Raw genomic sequence first — 19,509 nt, forward strand, 5'->3', positions numbered from 1 at the left:
TGGATATCCACTATGCTGCGACACCTATGAAACGAGGTAGGTGGGCTGGCGCCAGGCCTTAAATTGTAGAAGTTTACAGTTTGGTGACAGGCCAGGTGAATACCCAGAGCCTTTGCCTCTTCTTGGCTTTGTAAGAGTCTGGGGCATCGCCCGACTGCTTTTCCAGCCATGGTCTGTTTTTACGTAAAAATTACAAAGTTGAGACCATATTGTGATAGCCTTTTAGCCTGCCCCAAGAGGCGATTTTCCTGGTCCCCTTTCTTGTGTTTGTCCAGTGCCTTCAACTTTAGTCTATCATGCTGAATTAAACTTTAGTTAGCTGCATAGATTGCAGCGTCAGGTTTTAATTATCTATCACTGATCTGCTGAGAGCTTAGCCAGGTGGCAGAAAAAATGCTCTTGTGATATCTTCCTGTAACCCTTGGACAGCTTGGCATAGAGTTATAAAACTCTTTGTCTTGATATGTTATGTAGAATCAAGATTGAAATAGTATTTGTAAGTGGCCCAAAGGTGTTGCAGATAAGTTCTGATCTAAAAAGGAAGGGCACAGGCAGAGTTTAATTTTTGAAACAACTGTCTACTGTTGATGGCCGTTCCTTTCTTCATTTGAGGATATGCTGTAAAACGGAATTATATACTGAAAAGTTCAATTCCTGTTCTAATGAATATTAGATACAAAACGTTTCTGGCAAGTATTCACTTCCCAGTGTAAAAAGTCTTCTGTACACAAAACATAAACTATATTTTGGATACTTCTGTAGTGCTGAGACACCTAAAGGTCTTTTAGCTTTGAAAAGCTACATGAATTCAAGCTGGGTGGTAGTACAAGTTGTTCATGTGAACGCTTTCTTAGATAGCCAGGCATTCAGGGCTCTTCTGAAAGTGATAGGTTCCGTTATCTCCCGTATGTGCTGCAAGAGGTTTTTCACTAAGTCTGGACCCCCGTCGAAGTTCATCGTCTGCTTAGAGTCTTACATGTGAACTGGGGAACAGTTAGGGGCATATCATCAAGCTGGTGATAAAAAATGATCGCCTAATTAGCAAGGTCACGCTAACGCGTGAAACCTTGCATTAGCGTCGGGATTCCTAACGCCCAGCTTTGCATCTCTAATGAGATGCAAAGTGGGCGTACCTGACCTGACATGACAGGAGAAATGTCGCTAAGCGACATTTCTCCTATCATCAAGGCCCACGCTATGAAGCATAGCGGCAGGAAAAGTAGCGATAACCCCTGTTATTGCTACTTTCCTTACGCCTGCTTCAGGACTGACTTAGCCATGGTATCCTATGTAAGGTGGATATCATGGCTAAGTTTGTGAGTCCCTATCAGCAAGCTAACGCCACACTTCGTGACATTATCGCTGGGTTTCCAGCGATAATCTCACGTTAGGCAGTTAGCGTTAGGATTTTTATCGTTTTTGAGATAAGCGTTGCTAATAGCATGTTATCTCAGCGATAATAATCCACGCTAGCCGGCGATAATTATCCTAGCGCTAAGTGCGCTTAGCGATAATTATCGCCGGTTGTTGCTGATATGCCCCTTAGTTTGTTTGGGGAAACTAATCAAAGATGTTGCCGTACATTTGATCTGTGGTGCAACTGTTCAAAATTTAAAGGTAGCTTGAATGCTACAACGTTTGTTTCCACGCTTGCAACCTTAGCAGGTCCCTTCTCGCTAGTGATCAGTGTCACTCTTTTGGCTGTTTGACAGATGCTAATCTGGACCAACTATTCGGATTAAAAATCATCTGTATGATCTTGTGGAACCTGCAGTTTTTTGAAGAATTTTCCAACTCTCCCTGTGGTACAGCATTGGGTCAGGAACAGGCAGGCTGAATTTGATTGGTTGCTGATTTAAAATATGCAAATTTATAAAGCAGTGTCTCACCAGGATCTATTGAGTAGGCTTTATTGTAAATAAAGGCGTATGCGTGTGCATCTGTGGAATATTATCTTGTGGAGTAAAAAATATGTTTATATTTATATGTTTTTATTTCCGTTGATGATGCCGAACCTTGTCTTACTGTAAGTAGGAAGGGTTTCCACCCTTTCTGTCTGTGTGAGCTATAAAGAATTTTGTTAAGACTATACTTTCAGGGATCATTTCTATAGTTTTTAACTGAGGAAATGTGTTTGAAAGTGTCTGGTCTTCGCTAACCACGAGGAAGAATTGCAGTCTTCTCTTTTGGGCGTGAAGTGAGTGAACAGTGTTGCATTCATGTAGCTTCTGTTTGCTATTTATGATCGTTCCTGTTCCTTTCAGGAGGATTGGAGAAAGAGAACACAAACTGAGTGGTTAGATTTTATTTTTGGGTGTAAGAAAGTCTATCAGTTTCTAATTTCTTGTTTAGTTTGTCATTTCTTTTTTGGTTTCTTGTAACTTAACTGTTGAGTATATGAATACTTATTAGAAGCTGTTGAGCTTTCTTGGACTTGTGGTTTTTGCAAGAGGTTCTCTTTGAAAGGCACCTCTCACCATCAGTTGATAATTTGGTATGTTATTTATAAAAAAAGCTTTGTTTTTCGAACATGGATAGTAAAGAGTACATTTTAAATGGACTGTGCGTATGAGCTATTTGTAGAGCCTAGACTTCTGCAAGGCAACTACTGCTACTCAAAAGATTTATCACTCTTTCGAATAGACTGTTTAAAGAAACCTGCTAATGCTAGTTAGGCCGTTTAGAGTAAGAGGAAGCGTAACACCCTGGCTTCTTACAACTTACAAGGCTGCGGTGGATCTTAGACTGCTAAGGATGAAAAACTACTCCTTTGGTATTTGTTAAAGTTTTCACAGGAATTCGTGCGGTGCAAAGCAGAAGTAAGGGACTGCGTCTGTGTACTTTTCATTATAAAAGCTTGCGTGCTCAGCACAAAATCTTGCAGCTCCCAACAAGCCCCTGTGCAACCCTTAGTACATCAAGGGCTTGATGCATTCGAACTTTGGAATTTTGCAAGATCCATTGGGGGACAGAGGAGTTGCAACGATCGAATAATGGTCAGAACGAGCCACCTGCTCCAGCAAGTGCCATTTTTTTGGTTCTCCTGGTTCAAGTTAGAGTATTCTTACTTCATTGACGGGAATGTTGTGATATCAGTATAGACTTTCTGCCTCGGGTATCACATTGATTAAATGTTCTATCCCCTCGATATAGAAGCTCAGCTTTAACTTGAGTCTATAACTCAAACAGAGGGTATTTAATGACCATTGTAGCCCCCTGTAGCGTTGTCCTATGGTATTTTAGAACACTGGAAGATTGAGAGCCTCATGTAGAGAATCAGAATATCAGCTGGTTGTAAATAGTAAAATAAGCCCTGTGCCTTGAAAGTTCTATAGCTGTAATGGCTAGAACCCCAAATGCCACCATTTTGGATATCCACTATGCTGCGACACCTATGAAACGAGGTAGGTGGGCTGGCGCCAGGCCGTAAATTGTAGAAGTTTACAGTTTGGTGACAGGCCAGGTGAATACCCAGAGCCTTTGCCTCTTCTTGGCTTTGTAAGAGTCTGGGGCATCGCCCGACTGCTTTTCCAGCCATGGTCTGTTTTTACGTAAAAATTACAAAGTTGAGACCATATTGTGATAGCCTTTTAGCCTGCCCCAAGAGGCGATTTTCCTGGTCCCCTTTCTTGTGTTTGTCCAGTGCCTTCAACTTTAGTCTATCATGCTGAATTAAACTTTAGTTAGCTGCATAGATTGCAGCGTCAGGTTTTAATTATCTATCACTGATCTGCTGAGAGCTTAGCCAGGTGGCAGAAAAAATGCTCTTGTGATATCTTCCTGTAACCCTTGGACAGCTTGGCATAGAGTTATAAAACTCTTTGTCTTGATATGTTATGTAGAATCAAGATTGAAATAGTATTTGTAAGTGGCCCAAAGGTGTTGCAGATAAGTTCTGATCTAAAAAGGAAGGGCACAGGCAGAGTTTAATTTTTGAAACAACTGTCTACTGTTGATGGCCGTTCCTTTCTTCATTTGAGGATATGCTGTAAAACGGAATTATATACTGAAAAGTTCAATTCCTGTTCTAATAAATATTAGATACAAAACGTTTCTGGCAAGTATTCACTTCCCAGTGTAAAAAGTCTTCTGTACACAAAACATAAACTATATTTTGGATACTTCTGTAGTGCTGAGACACCTAAAGGTCTTTTAGCTTTGAAAAGCTGCATGAATTCAAGCTGGGTGGTAGTACAAGTTGTTCATGTGAACGCTTTCTTAGATAGCCAGGCATTCAGGGCTCTTCTGAAAGTGATAGGTTCCGTTATCTCCCGTATGTGCTGCAAGAGGTTTTTCACTAAGTCTGGACCCCCGTCGAAGTTCATCGTCTGCTTAGAGTCTTACATGTGAACTGGGGAACAGTTAGGGGCATATCATCAAGCTGGCGATAAAAAATGATCGCCTAATTAGCAAGGTCACGCTAACGCGTGAAACCTTGCATTAGCGTCGGGATTCCTAACGCCCAGCTTTGCATCTCTAATGAGATGCAAAGTGGGCGTACCTGACCTGACATGACAGGAGAAATGTCGCTAAGCGACATTTCTCATATCATCAAGGCCCACGCTATGAAGCATAGCGGCAGGAAAAGTAGCGATAACCCCTGTTATTGCTACTTTCCTTACGCCTGCTTCAGGACTGACTTAGCCATGGTATCCTATGTAAGGTGGATATCATGGCTAAGTTTGTGAGTCCCTATCAGCAAGCTAACGCCACACTTCGTGACATTATCGCTGGGTTTCCAGCGATAATCTCACGTTAGGCAGTTAGCGTTAGGATTTTTATCGTTTTTGAGATAAGCGTTGCTAATACCACGTTATCTCAGCGATAATAATCCACGCTAGCCGGCGATAATTATCCTAGCGCTAAGTGCGCTTAGCGATAATTATCGCCGGTTGTTGCTGATATGCCCCTTAGTTTGTTTGGGGAAACTAATCAAAGATGTTGCCGTACATTTGATCTGTGGTGCAACTGTTCAAAATTTAAAGGTAGCTTGAATGCTACAACGTTTGTTTCCACGCTTGCAACCTTAGCAGGTCCCTTCTCGCTAGTGATCAGTGTCACTCTTTTGGCTGTTTGACAGATGCTAATCTGGACCAACTATTCGGATTAAAAATCATCTGTATGATCTTGTGGAACCTGCAGTTTTTTGAAGAAATTTTCCAACTCTCCCTGTGGTACAGCATTGGGTCAGGAACAGGCAGGCTGAATTTGATTGGTTGCTGATTTAAAATATGCAAATTTATAAAGCAGTGTCTCACCAGGATCTATTGAGTAGGCTTTAATGTAAATAAAGGCGTATGCATGTGCATCTGTGGAATATTATCTTGTGGAGTAAAAAATATGTTTATATTTATATGTTTTTATTTCCGTTGATGATGCCGAACCTTGTCTTACTGTAAGTAGGAAGGGTTTCCACCCTTTCTGTCTGTGTGAGCTATAAAGAATTTTGTTAAGACTATACTTTCAGGGATCATTTCTATAGTGTTTAACTGAGGAAATGTGTTTGAAAGTGTCTGGTCTTCGCTAACCACGAGGAAGAATTGTAGTTTTCTCTTTTGGGCGTGAAGTGAGTGAACAGTGTTGCATTCATGTAGCTGCTGTTTGCTATTGATGATCGTTTCTGTTCCTTTCAGGAGGATTGGAGAAAGAGAACACAAACTGAGTGGTTAGCTTTTATTTTTGGGTGTAAGAAAGTCTATCAGTTTCTAATTTCTTGTTTAGTTTGTCATTTCTTTTTTGATTTCTTTGGTTTCTTGTAACTTAACTGTTGAGTATATGAATACTTATTAGAAGCTGTTGAGCTTTCTTGGACTTGTGGTTTTTGCAAGAGGTTCTCTTTGAAAGGCACCTCTCACCATCAGTTGATAATTTGGTATGTTATTTATAAAAAAAGCTTTGTTTTTCGAACATGGATAGTAAAGAGTACGTTTTAAATGGACTGTGCGTATGAGCTATTTGTAGAGCCTAGACTTCTGCAAGGCAACTACTGCTACTCAAAAGATTTATCACTCTTTCGAATAGACTGTTTAAAGAAACCTGCTAATGCTAGTTAGGCCGTTTAGAGTAAGAGGAAGCGTAACACCCTGGCTTCTTACAACTTACAAGGCTGCGGTGGATCTTAGACTGCTAAGGATGAAAAACTACTCCTATGGTATTTGTTAAAGTTTTCACAGGAATTCGTGCCGTGCAAAGCAGAAGTAAGGGACTGCGTCTGTTTACTTTTCATTATAAAAGCTTGCATGCTCAGCACAAAATCTTGCAGCTCCCAACAAGCCCCTGTGCAACCCTTAGTACATCAAGGGCTTGATGCATTCGATCTTTGGAATTTTGCAAGATCCATTGGGGGACAGAGGAGTTGCAACGATCGAATAATGGTCAGAACGAGCCACCTGCTCCAGCAAGTGCCATTTTTTTGGTTCTCCTGGTTCAAGTTAGAGTATTCTTACTTCATTGACTGGAATGTTGTGATATCATTATAGACTTTCTGCCTCGGGTATCACATTGATTAAATGTTCTATCCCCTCGATATAGAAGCTCAGCTTTAACTTGAGTCTATAACTCAAACAGAGGGTATTTAATGACCATTGTAGCCCCCTGTAGCGTTGTCCTATGGTATTTTAGAACACTGGAAGATTGAGAGCCTCATGTAGAGAATCGTAATATCAGCTGGTTGTAAATAGTAAAATAAGCCCTGTGCCTTGAAAGTTCTATAGCTGTAATGGTTAGAACCCCAAATGCCACCATTTTGGATATCCACTATGCTGCGACACCTATGAAACGAGGTAGGTGGGCTGGCGCCAGGCCGTAAATTGTAGAAGTTTACAGTTTGGTGACAGGCCAGGTGAATACCCAGAGCCTTTGCCTCTTCTTGGCTTTGTAAGAGTCTGGGGCATCGCCCGACTGCTTTTCCAGCCATGGTCTGTTTTTACGTAAAAATTACAAAGTTGAGACCATATTGTGATAGCCTTTTAGCCTGCCCCAAGAGGCGATTTTCCTGGTCCCCTTTCTTGTGTTTGTCCAGTGCCTTCAACTTTAGTCTATCATGCTGAATTAAACTTTAGTTAGCTGCATAGATTGCAGCGTCAGGTTTTAATTATCTATCACTGATCTGCTGAGAGCTTAGCCAGGTGGCAGAAAAAATGCTCTTGTGATATCTTCCTGTAACCCTTGGACAGCTTGGCATAGAGTTATAAAACTCTTTGTCTTGATATGTTATGTAGAATCAAGATTGAAATAGTATTTGTAAGTGGCCCAAAGGTGTTGCAGATAAGTTCTGATCTAAAAAGGAAGGGCACAGGCAGAGTTTAATTTTTGAAACAACTGTCTACTGTTGATGGCCGTTCCTTTCTTCATTTGAGGATCTGCTGTAAAACGGAATTATATACTGAAAAGTTCAATTCCTGTTCTAATAAATATTAGATACAAAACGTTTCTGGCAAGTATTCACTTCCCAGTGTAAAAAGTCTTCTGTACACAAAACATAAACTATATTTTGGATACTTCTGTAGTGCTGAGACACCTAAAGGTCTTTTAGCTTTGAAAAGCTGCATGAATTCAAGCTGGGTTTTAGTACAAGTTGTTCATGTGAACGCTTTCTTAGATAGCCAGGCATTCAGGGCTCTTCTGAAAGTGATAGGTTCCGTTATCTCCCGTATGTGCTGCAAGAGGTTTTTCACTAAGTCTGGACCCCCGTCGAAGTTCATCGTCCTCTTAGAGTCTTACATGTGAACTGGGGAACAGTTAGGGGCATATCATCAAGCTGGTGATAAAAAATGATCGCCTAATTAGCAAGGTCACGCTAACGCGTGAAACCTTGCATTAGCGTCGGGATTCCTAACGCCCAGCTTTGCATCTCTAATGAGATGCAAAGTGGGCGTACCTGACCTGACATGACAGGAGAAATGTCGCTAAGCGACATTTCTCCTATCATCAAGGCCCACGCTATGAAGCATAGCGGAAGGAAAAGTAGCGATAACCCCTGTTATTGCTACTTTCCTTACGCCTGCTTCAGGACTGACTTAGCCATGGTATCCTATGTAAGGTGGATATCGTGGCTAAGTTTGTGAGTCCCTATCAGCAAGCTAACGCCACACTTCGTGACATTTTCGCTGGGTTTCCAGCGATAATCTCACGTTAGGCAGTTAGCGTTAGGATTTTTATCGTTTTTGAGATAAGCGTTGCTAAAAGCACGTTATCTCAGCGATAATAATCCATGCTAGCCGGCGATAATTATCCTAGCGCTAAGTGCGCTTAGCGATAATTATCGCCGGTTGTTGCTGATATGCCCCTTAGTTTGTTTGGGGAAACTAATCAAAGATGTTGCCGTACATTTGATATGTGGTGCAACTGTTCAAAATTTAAAGGTAGCTTGAATGCTACAACGTTTGTTTCCACGCTTGCAACCTTAGCAGGTCCCTTCTCGCTAGTGACCAGTGTCACTCTTTTGGCTGTTTGACAGATGCTAATCTGGACCAACTATTCGGATTAAAAATCATCTGTATGATCTTGTGGAACCTGCAGTTTTTTGAAGAAATTTTCCAACTCTCCCTGTGGTACAGCATTGGGTCAGGAACAGGCAGGCTGAATTTGATTGGTTGCTGATTTAAAATATGCAAATTTATAAAGCAGTGTCTCACCAGGATCTATTGAGTAGGCTTTAATGTAAATAAAGGCGTATGCGTGTGCATCTGTGGAATATTATCTTGTGGAGTAAAAAATATGTTTATATTTATATGTTTTTATTTCCGTTGATGATGCCGAACCTTGTCTTACTGTAAGTAGGAAGGGTTTCCACCCTTTCTGTCTGTGTGAGCTACAAAGAATTTTGTTAAGATTATACTTTCAGGGATCATTTCTATAGTTTTTAACTGAGGAAATGTGTTTGAAAGTGTCTGGTCTTCGCTAACCACGAGGAAGAATTGTAGTTTTCTCTTTTGGGCGTGAAGTGAGTGAACAGTGTTGCATTCATGTAGCTGCTGTTTGCTATTGATGATCGTTCCTGTTCCTTTCAGGAGGATTGGAGAAAGAGAACACAAACTGAGTGGTTAGCTTTTATTTTTGGGTGTAAGAAAGTCTATCAGTTTCTAATTTCTTGTTTAGTTTGTCATTTCTTTTTTGATTTCTTTGGTTTCTTGTAACTTAACTGTTGAGTATATGAATACTTATTAGAAGCTGTTGAGCTTTCTTGGACTTGTGGTTTTTGCAAGAGGTTCTCTTTGAAAGGCACCTCTCACCATCAGTTGATAATTTGGTATGTTATTTATAAAAAAAGCTTTGTTTTTCGAACATGGATAGTAAAGAGTACATTTTAAATGGACTGTGCGTATGAGCTATTTGTAGAGCCTAGACTTCTGCAAGGCAACTACTGCTACTCAAAAGATTTATCACTCTTTCGAATAGACTGTTAAAAGAAACCTGCTAATGCTAGTTAGGCCGTTTAGAGTAAGAGGAAGCGTAACACCCTGGCTTCTTACAACTTACAAGGCTGCGGTGGATCTTAGACTGCTAAGGATGAAAAACTACTCCTTTGGTATTTGTTAAAGTTTTCACAGGAATTCGTGCGGTGCAAAGCAGAAGTAAGGGACTGCGTCTGTCTACTTTTCATTATAAAAGCTTGCGTGCTCAGCACAAAATCTTGCAGCTCCCAACAAGCCCCTGTGCAACCCTTAGTACATCAAGGGCTTGATGCATTCGAACTTTGGAATTTTGCAAGATCCTTTGGGGACAGAGGAGTTGCAGCGATCGAATATTGGTCAGAACGAGCCACCTGCTCCAGCAAGTGCCATTTTTTTGGTTCTCCTGGTTCAAGTTAGAGTATTCTTACTTCATTGACTGGAATGTTGTGATATCAGTATAGACTTTCTGCCTCGGGTATCACATTGATTAAATGTTCTATCCCCTCGATATAGAAGCTCAGCTTTAACTTGAGTCTATAACTCAAACAGAGGGTATTTAATGACCATTGTAGCCCCCTGTAGCGTTGTCCTATGGTATTTTAGAACACTGGAAGATTGAGAGCCTCATGTAGAGAATCGGAATATCAGCTGGTTGTAAATAGTAAAATAAGCCCTGTGCCTTGAAAGTTCTATAGCTGTAATGGTTAGAACCCCAAATGCCACCATTTTGGATATCCACTATGCTGCGACACCTATGAAACGAGGTAGGTGGGCTGGCGCCAGGCCGTAAATTGTAGAAGTTTACAGTTTGGTGACAGGCCAGGTGAATACCCAGAGCCTTTGCCTCTTCTTGGCTTTGTAAGAGTCTGGGGCATCGCCCGACTGCTTTTCCAGCCATGGTCTGTTTTTACGTAAAAATTACAAAGTTGAGACCATATTGTGATAGCCTTTTAGCCTGCCCCAAGAGGCGATTTTCCTGGTCCCCTTTCTTGTGTTTGTCCAGTGCCTTCAACTTTAGTCTATCATGCTGAATTAAACTTTAGTTAGCTGCATAGATTGCAGCGTCAGGTTTTAATTATCTATCACTGATCTGCTGAGAGCTTAGCCAGGTGGCAGAAAAAATGCTCTTGTGATATCTTCCTGTAACCCTTGGACAGCTTGGCATAGAGTTATAAAACTCTTTGTCTTGATATGTTATGTAGAATCAAGATTGAAATAGTATTTGTAAGTGGCCCAAATGTGTTGCAGATAAGTTCTGATCTAAGAAGGAAGTGCGCAGGCAGAGTTTAATTTTTGAAACAACTGTCTACTGTTGATGGCCGTTCCTTTCTTCATTTGAGGATATGCTGTAAAACGGAATTATATACTGAAAATTTCAATTCCTGTTCTAATGAATATTAGATACAAAACGTTTCTGGCAAGTATTCACTTCCCAGTGTAAAAAGTCTTCTGTACACAAAACATAAACTATATTTTGGATACTTCTGTAGTGCTGAGACACCTAAAGGTCTTTTAGCTTTGAAAAGCTGCATGAATTCAAGCTGGGTGGTAGTACAAGTTGTTCATGTGAACGCTTTCTTAGATAGCCAGGCATTCAGGGCTCTTCTGAAAGTGATAGGTTCCGTTATCTCCCGTATGTGCTGCAAGAGGTTTTTCACTAAGTCTGGACCCCCGTCGAAGTTCATCGTCTGCTTAGAGTCTTACATGTGAACTGGGGAACAGTTAGGGGCATATCATCAAGCTGGTGATAAAAAATGATCGCCTAATTAGCAAGGTCACGCTAACGCGTGAAACCTTGCATTAGCGTCGGGATTCCTAACGCCCAGCTTTGCATCTCTAATGAGATGCAAAGTGGGCGTACCTGACCTGACATGACAGGAGAAATGTCGCTAAGCGACATTTCTCCTATCATCAAGGCCCACGCTATGAAGCATAGCGGCAGGAAAAGTAGCGATAACCCCTGTTATTGCTACTTTCCTTACGCCTGCTTCAGGACTGACTTAGCCATGGTATCCTATGTAAGGTGGATATCATGGCTAAGTTTGTGAGTCCCTATCAGCAAGCTAACGCCACACTTTGTGACATTATCGCTGGGTTTCCAGCGATAATCTCACGTTAGGCAGTTAGCGTTAGGATTTTTATCGTTTTTGAGATAAGCGTTGCTAATAGCACGTTATCTCAGCGATAATAATCCACGCTAGCCGGCGATAATTATCCTAGCGCTAAGTGCGCTTAGCGATAATTATCGCCGGTTGTTGCTGATATGCCCCTTAGTTTGTTTGGGGAAACTAATCAAAGATGTTGCCGTACATTTGATCTGTGGTGCAACTGTTCAAAATTTAAAGGTAGCTTGAATGCTACAACGTTTGTTTCCACGCTTGCAACCTTAGCAGGTCCCTTCTCGCTAGTGATCAGTGTCACTCTTTTGGCTGTTTGACAGATGCTAATCTGGACCAACTATTCGGATTAAAAATCATCTGTATGATCTTGTGGAACCTGCAGTTTTTTGAAGAATTTTCCAACTCTCCCTGTGGTACAGCATTGGGTCAGGAACAGGCAGGCTGAATTTGATTGGTTGCTGATTTAAAATATGCAAATTTATAAAGCAGTGTCTCACCAGGATCTATTGAGTAGGCTTTAATGTAAATAAAGGCGTATGCATGTGCATCTGTGGAATATTATCTTGTGGAGTAAAAAATATGTTTATATTTATATGTTTTTATTTCCGTTGATGATGCCGAACCTTGTCTTACTGTAAGTAGTAAGGGTTTCCACCCTTTCTGTCTATGTGAGCTATAAAGAAGTTTGTTAAGACTATACTTTCAGGGATCATTTCTATAGTTTTTAACTGAGGAAATGTGTTTGAAAGTGTCTGGTCTTCGCTAACCACGAGGAAGAATTGTAGTTTTCTCTTTTGGGCGTGAAGTGAGTGAACAGTGTTGCATTCATGTAGCTGCTGTTTGCTATTGATGATCGTTCCTGTTCCTTTCAGGAGGATTGGAGAAAGAGAACACAAACTGAGTGGTTAGCTTTTATTTTTGGGTGTAAGAAAGTCTATCAGTTTCTAATTTCTTGTTTAGTTTGTCATTTCTTTTTTGGTTTCTTTGGTTTCTTGTAACTTAACTGTTGAGTATATGAATACTTATTAGAAGCTGTTGAGCTTTCTTGGACTTGTGGTTTTTGCAAGAGGTTCTCTTTGAAAGGCACCTCTCACCATCAGTTGATAATTTGGTATGTTATTTATAAAAAAAAGCTTTGTTTTTCGAACATGGATAGTAAAGAGTACATTTTAAATGGACTGTGCGTATGAGCTATTTGTAGAGCCTAGACTTCTGCAAGGCAACTACTGCTACTCAAAAGATTTATCACTCTTTCGAATAGACTGTTTAAAGAAACCTGCTAATGCTAGTTAGGCCGTTTAGAGTAAGAGGAAGCGTAACACCCTGGCTTCTTACAACTTACAAGGCTGCGGTGGATCTTAGACTGCTAAGGATGAAAAACTACTCCTTTGGTATTTGTTAAAGTTTTCACAGGAATTCGTGCGGTGCAAAGCAGAAGTAAGGGACTGCGTCTGTGTACTTTTCATTATAAAAGCTTGCGTGCTCAGCACAAAATCTTGCAGCTCCCAACAAGCCCCTGTGCAACCCTTAGTACATCAAGGGCTTGATGCATTCGAACTTTGGAATTTTGCAAGATCCATTGGGGGACAGAGGAGTTGCAACGATCGAATAATGGTCAGAACGAGCCACCTGCTCCAGCAAGTGCCATTTTTTTGGTTCTCCTGGTTCAAGTTAGAGTATTCTTACTTCATTGACGGGAATGTTGTGATATCAGTATAGACTTTCTGCCTCGGGTATCACATTGATTAAATGTTCTATCCCCTCGATATAGAAGCTCAGCTTTAACTTGAGTCTATAACTCAAACAGAGGGTATTTAATGACCATTGTAGCCCCCTGTAGCGTTGTCCTATGGTATTTTAGAACACTGGAAGATTGAGAGCCTCATGTAGAGAATCGGAATATCAGCTGGTTGTAAATAGTAAAATAAGCCCTGTGCCTTGAAAGTTCTATAGCTGTAATGGCTAGAACCCCAAATGCCACCATTTTGGATATCCACTATGCTGCGACACCTATGAAACGAGGTAGGTGGGCTGGCGCCAGGCCGTAAATTGTAGAAGTTTACAGTTTGGTGACAGGCCAGGTGAATACCCAGAGCCTTTGCCTCTTCTTGGCTTTGTAAGAGTCTGGGGCATCGCCCGACTGCTTTTCCAGCCATGGTCTGTTTTTACGTAAAAATTACAAAGTTGAGACCATATTGTGATAGCCTTTTAGCCTGCCCCAAGAGGCGATTTTCCTGGTCCCCTTTCTTGTGTTTGTCCAGTGCCTTCAACTTTAGTCTATCATGCTGAATTAAACTTTAGTTAGCTGCATAGATTGCAGCGTCAGGTTTTAATTATCTATCACTGATCTGCTGAGAGCTTAGCCAGGTGGCAGAAAAAATGCTCTTGTGATATCTTCCTGTAACCCTTGGACAGCTTGGCATAGAGTTATAAAACTCTTTGTCTTGATATGTTATGTAGAATCAAGATTGAAATAGTATTTGTAAGTGGCCCAAATGTGTTGCAGATAAGTTCTGATCTAAGAAGGAAGTGCGCAGGCAGAGTTTAATTTTTGAAACAACTGTCTACTGTTGATGGCCGTTCCTTTCTTCATTTGAGGATATGCTGTAAAACGGAATTATATACTGAAAATTTCAATTCCTGTTCTAATGAATATTAGATACAAAACGTTTCTGGCAAGTATTCACTTCCCAGTGTAAAAAGTCTTCTGTACACAAAACATAAACTATATTTTGGATACTTCTGTAGTGCTGAGACACCTAAAGGTCTTTTAGCTTTGAAAAGCTGCATGATTTCAAGCTGGGTGGTAGTACAAGTTGTTCATGTGAACGCTTTCTTAGATAGCCAGGCATTCAGGGCTCTTCTGAAAGTGATAGGTTCCGTTATCTCCCGTATGTGCTGCAAGAGGTTTTTCACTAAGTCTGGACCCCCGTCGAAGTTCATCGTCTGCTTAGAGTCTTACATGTGAACTGGGGAACAGTTAGGGGCATATCATCAAGCTGGTGATAAAAAATGATCGCCTAATTAGCAAGGTCACGCTAACGCGTGAAACCTTGCATTAGCGTCGGGATTCCTAACGCCCAGCTTTGCATCTCTAATGAGATGCAAAGTGGGCGTACCTGACCTGACATGACAGGAGAAATGTCGCTAAGCGACATTTCTCCTATCATCAAGGCCCACGCTATGAAGCATAGCGGCAGGAAAAGTAGCGATAACCCCTGTTATTGCTACTTTCCTTATGCCTGCTTCAGGACTGACTTAGCCATGGTATCCTATGTAAGGTGGATATCATGGCTAAGTTTGTGAGTCCCTATCAGCAAGCTAACGCCACACTTCGTGACATTATCGCTGGGTTTCCAGCGATAATCTCACGTTAGGCAGTTAGCGTTAGGATTTTTATCGTTTTTGAGATAAGCGTTGCTAATAGCACGTTATCTCAGCGATAATAATCCACGCTAGCCGGCGATAATTATCCTAGCGCTAAGTGCGCTTAGCGATAATTATCGCCGGTTGTTGCTGATATGCCCCTTAGTTTGTTTGGGGAAACTAATCAAAGATGTTGCCGTACATTTGATCTGTGGTGCAACTGTTCAAAATTTAAAGGTAGCTTGAATGCTACAACGTTTGTTTCCACGCTTGCAACCTTAGCAGGTCCCTTCTCGCTAGTGATCAGTGTCACTCTTTTGGCTGTTTGACAGATGCTAATCTGGACCAACTATTCGGATTAAAAATCATCTGTATGATCTTGTGGAACCTGCAGTTTTTTGAAGAATTTTCCAACTCTCCCTGTGGTACAGCATTGGGTCAGGAACAGGCAGGCTGAATTTGATTGGTTGCTGATTTAAAATATGCAAATTTATAAAGCAGTGTCTCACCAGGATCTATTGAGTAGGCTTTAATGTAAATAAAGGCGTATGCATGTGCATGTGTGGAATATTATCTTGTGGAGTAAAAAATATGTTTATATTTATATGTTTTTATTTCCGTTGATGATGCCGAACCTTGTCTTACTGTAAGTAGGAAGGGTTTCCACCCTTTCTGTCTGTGTGAGCTATAAAGAATTTTGTTAAGACTATACTTTCAGGGATCATTTCTATAGTTTTTAACTGAGGAAATGTGTTTGAAAGTGTCTGGTCTTCGCTAACCATGAGGAAGAATTGTAGTTTTCTCTTTTGGGCGTGAAGTGAGTGAACAGTGTTGCATTCATGTAGCTGCTGTTTGCTATTGATGATCGTTCCTGTTCCTTTCAGGAGGATTGGAGAAAGAGAACACAAACTGAGTGGTTAGCTTTTATTTTTGGGTGTAAGAAAGTCTATCAGTTTCTAATTTCTTGTTTAGTTTGTCATTTCTTTTTTGATTTCTTTGGTTTCTTGTAACTTAACTGTTGAGTATATGAATACTTATTAGAAGCTGTTGAGCTTTCTTGGACTTGTGGTTTTTGCAAGAGGTTCTCTTTGAAAGGCACCTCTCACCATCAGTTGATAATTTGGTATGTTATTTATAAAAAAAGCTTTGTTTTTCGAACATGGATAGTAAAGAGTACATTTTAAATGGACTGTGCGTATGAGCTATTTGTAGAGCCTAGACTTCTGCAAGGCAACTACTGCTACTGAAAAGATTTATCACTCTTTCGAATAGACTGTTAAAAGAAACCTGCTAATGCTAGTTAGGCCGTTTAGAGTAAGAGGAAGCGTAACACCCTGGCTTCTTACAACTTACAAGGCTGCGGTGGATCTTAGACTGCTAAGGATGAAAAACTACTCCTTTGGTATTTGTTAAAGTTTTCACAGGAATTCGTGCGGTGCAAAGCAGAAGTAAGGGACTGCGTCTGTGTACTTTTCATTATAAAAGCTTGCGTGCTCAGCACAAAATCTTGCAGCTCCCAACAAGCCCCTGTGCAACCCTTAGTACATCAAGGGCTTGATGCATTCGAACTTTGGAATTTTGCAAGATCCTTTGGGGACAGAGGAGTTGCAGCGATCGAATATTGGTCAGAACGAGCCACCTGCTCCAGCAAGTGCCATTTTTTTGGTTCTCCTGGTTCAAGTTAGAGTATTCTTACTTCATTGACTGGAATGTTGTGATATCAGTATAGACTTTCTGCCTCGGGTATCACATTGATTAAATGTTCTATCCCCTCGATATAGAAGCTCAGCTTTAACTTGAGTCTATAACTCAAACAGAGGGTATTTAATGACCATTGTAGCCCCCTGTAGCGTTGTCCTATGGTATTTTAGAACACTGGAAGATTGAGAGCCTCATGTAGAGAATCGGAATATCAGCTGGTTGTAAATAGTAAAATAAGCCCTGTGCCTTGAAAGTTCTATAGCTGTAATGGTTAGAACCCCAAATGCCACCATTTTGGATATCCACTATGCTGCGACACCTATGAAACGAGGTAGGTGGGCTGGCGCCAGGCCGTAAATTGTAGAAGTTTACAGTTTGGTGACAGGCCAGGTGAATACCCAGAGCCTTTGCCTCTTCTTGGCTTTGTAAGAGTCTGGGGCATCGCCCGACTGCTTTTCCAGCCATGGTCTGTTTTTACGTAAAAATTACAAAGTTGAGACCATATTGTGATAGCCTTTTAGCCTGCCCCAAGAGGCGATTTTCCTGGTCCCCTTTCTTGTGTTTGTCCAGTGCCTTCAACTTTAGTCTATCATGCTGAATTAAACTTTAGTTAGCTGCATAGATTGCAGCGTCAGGTTTTAATTATCTATCACTGATCTGCTGAGAGCTTAGCCAGGTGGCAGAAAAAATGCTCTTGTGATATCTTCCTGTAACCCTTGGACAGCTTGGCATAGAGTTATAAAACTCTTTGTCTTGATATGTTATGTAGAATCAAGATTGAAATAGTATTTGTAAGTGGCCCAAATGTGTTGCAGATAAGTTCTGATCTAAGAAGGAAGTGCGCAGGCAGAGTTTAATTTTTGAAACAACTGTCTACTGTTGATGGCCGTTCCTTTCTTCATTTGAGGATATGCTGTAAAACGGAATTATATACTGAAAATTTCAATTCCTGTTCTAATGAATATTAGATACAAAACGTTTCTGGCAAGTATTCACTTCCCAGTGTAAAAAGTCTTCTGTACACAAAACATAAACTATATTTTGGATACTTCTGTAGTGCTGAGACACCTAAAGGTCTTTTAGCTTTGAAAAGCTGCATGATTTCAAGCTGGGTGGTAGTACAAGTTGTTCATGTGAACGCTTTCTTAGATAGCCAGGCATTCAGGGCTCTTCTGAAAGTGATAGGTTCCGTTATCTCCCGTATGTGCTGCAAGAGGTTTTTCACTAAGTCTGGACCCCCGTCGAAGTTCATCGTCTGCTTAGAGTCTTACATGTGAACTGGGGAACAGTTAGGGGCATATCATCAAGCTGGTGATAAAAAATGATCGCCTAATTAGCAAGGTCACGCTAACGCGTGAAACCTTGCATTAGCGTCGGGATTCCTAACGCCCAGCTTTGCATCTCTAATGAGATGCAAAGTGGGCGTACCTGACCTGACATGACAGGAGAAATGTCGCTAAGCGACATTTCTCCTATCATCAAGGCCCACGCTATGAAGCATAGCGGAAGGAAAAGTAGCGATAACCCCTGTTATTGCTACTTTCCTTACGCCTGCTTCAGGACTGACTTAGCCATGGTATCCTATGTAAGGTGGATATCATGGCTAAGTTTGTGAGTCCCTATCAGCAAGCTAACGCCACACTTCGTGACATTTTCGCTGGGTTTCCAGCGATAATCTCACGTTAGGCAGTTAGCGTTAGGATTTTTATCGTTTTTGAGATAAGCGTTGCTAAAAGCACGTTATCTCAGCGATAATAATCCATGCTAGCCGGCGATAATTATCCTAGCGCTAAGTGCGCTTAGCGATAATTATCGCCGGTTGTTGCTGATATGCCCCTTAGTTTGTTTGGGGAAACTAATCAAAGATGTTGCCGTACATTTGATCTGTGGTGCAACTGTTCAAAATTTAAAGGTAGCTTGAATGCTACAACGTTTGTTTCCACGCTTGCAACCTTAGCAGGTCCCTTCTCGCTAGTGACCAGTGTCACTCTTTTGGCTGTTTGACAGATGCTAATCTGGACCAACTATTCGGATTAAAAATCATCTGTATGATCTTGTGGAACCTGCAGTTTTTTGAAGAATTTTCCAACTCTCCCTGTGGTACAGCATTGGGTCAGGAACAGGCAGGCTGAATTTGATTGGTTGCTGATTTAAAATATGCAAATTTATAAAGCAATGTCTCACCAGGATCTATTGAGTAGGCTTTAATGTAAATAAAGGCGTATGCGTGTGCATCTGTGGAATATTATCTTGTGGAGTAAAAAATATGTTTATATTTATATGTTTTTATTTCCGTTGATGATGCCGAACCTTGTCTTACTGTAAGTAGGAAGGGTTTCCACCCTTTCTGTCTGTGTGAGCTATAAAGAATTTTGTTAAGACTATACTTTCAGGGATCATTTCTATAGTTTTTAACTGAGGAAATGTGTTTGAAAGTGTCTGGTCTTCGCTAACCACGAGGAAGAATTGTAGTTTTCTCTTTTGGGCGTGAAGTGAGTGAACAGTGTTGCATTCATGTAGCTGCTGTTTGCTATTGATGATTGTTCCTGTTCCTTTCAGGAGGATTGGAGAAAGAGAACACAAACTGAGTGGTTAGCTTTTATTTTTGGGTGTAAGAAAGTCTATCAGTTTCTAATTTCTTGTTTAGTTTGTCATTTCTTTTTTGATTTCTTTGGTTTCTTGTAACTTAACTGTTGAGTATATGAATACTTATTAGAAGCTGTTGAGCTTTCTTGGACTTGTGGTTTTTGCAAGAGGTTCTCTTTGAAAGGCACCTCTCACCATCAGTTGATAATTTGGTATGTTATTTATAAAAAAAGCTTTGTTTTTCGAACATGGATAGTAAAGAGTACATTTTAAATGGACTGTGCGTATGAGCTATTTGTAGAGCCTAGACTTCTGCAAGGCAACTACTGCTACTCAAAAGA

General features: G+C 40.8%; 6 non-coding genes across 6 annotated transcripts; all 6 read left to right on the plus strand.

The window, feature by feature from the left end:
- Window positions 1-2,082: 2,082 nt before the first annotated feature.
- On the plus strand, window positions 2,083-2,298 carry LOC146858485 (small nucleolar RNA U3). Its single transcript, XR_014980215.1, has one exon. It is a non-coding gene; the product is annotated as a small nucleolar RNA U3 (small nucleolar RNA).
- A 3,153-nt stretch (window positions 2,299-5,451) lies between these two features.
- Window positions 5,452-5,667, plus strand: LOC146858486 (small nucleolar RNA U3). The gene has a single exon (XR_014980665.1). It is a non-coding gene; the product is annotated as a small nucleolar RNA U3 (small nucleolar RNA).
- A 3,162-nt stretch (window positions 5,668-8,829) lies between these two features.
- On the plus strand, window positions 8,830-9,045 carry LOC146858487 (small nucleolar RNA U3). Its single transcript, XR_014980510.1, has one exon. It is a non-coding gene; the product is annotated as a small nucleolar RNA U3 (small nucleolar RNA).
- Window positions 9,046-12,205: 3,160 nt separating this feature from the next.
- On the plus strand, window positions 12,206-12,421 carry LOC146858488 (small nucleolar RNA U3). The gene has a single exon (XR_014980546.1). It is a non-coding gene; the product is annotated as a small nucleolar RNA U3 (small nucleolar RNA).
- Window positions 12,422-15,583: 3,162 nt separating this feature from the next.
- On the plus strand, window positions 15,584-15,799 carry LOC146858489 (small nucleolar RNA U3). Its single transcript, XR_014980163.1, has one exon. It is a non-coding gene; the product is annotated as a small nucleolar RNA U3 (small nucleolar RNA).
- A 3,160-nt stretch (window positions 15,800-18,959) lies between these two features.
- LOC146858490 (small nucleolar RNA U3) lies at window positions 18,960-19,175 on the plus strand. The gene has a single exon (XR_014980166.1). It is a non-coding gene; the product is annotated as a small nucleolar RNA U3 (small nucleolar RNA).
- The last annotated feature ends 334 nt before the right edge of the window (window positions 19,176-19,509 follow it).

Source organism: Triturus cristatus, chromosome 3_2, assembly GCF_964204655.1.
Source record: "Triturus cristatus chromosome 3_2, aTriCri1.1, whole genome shotgun sequence".
Taxonomy (NCBI): Eukaryota; Metazoa; Chordata; class Amphibia; order Caudata; family Salamandridae; genus Triturus; species Triturus cristatus.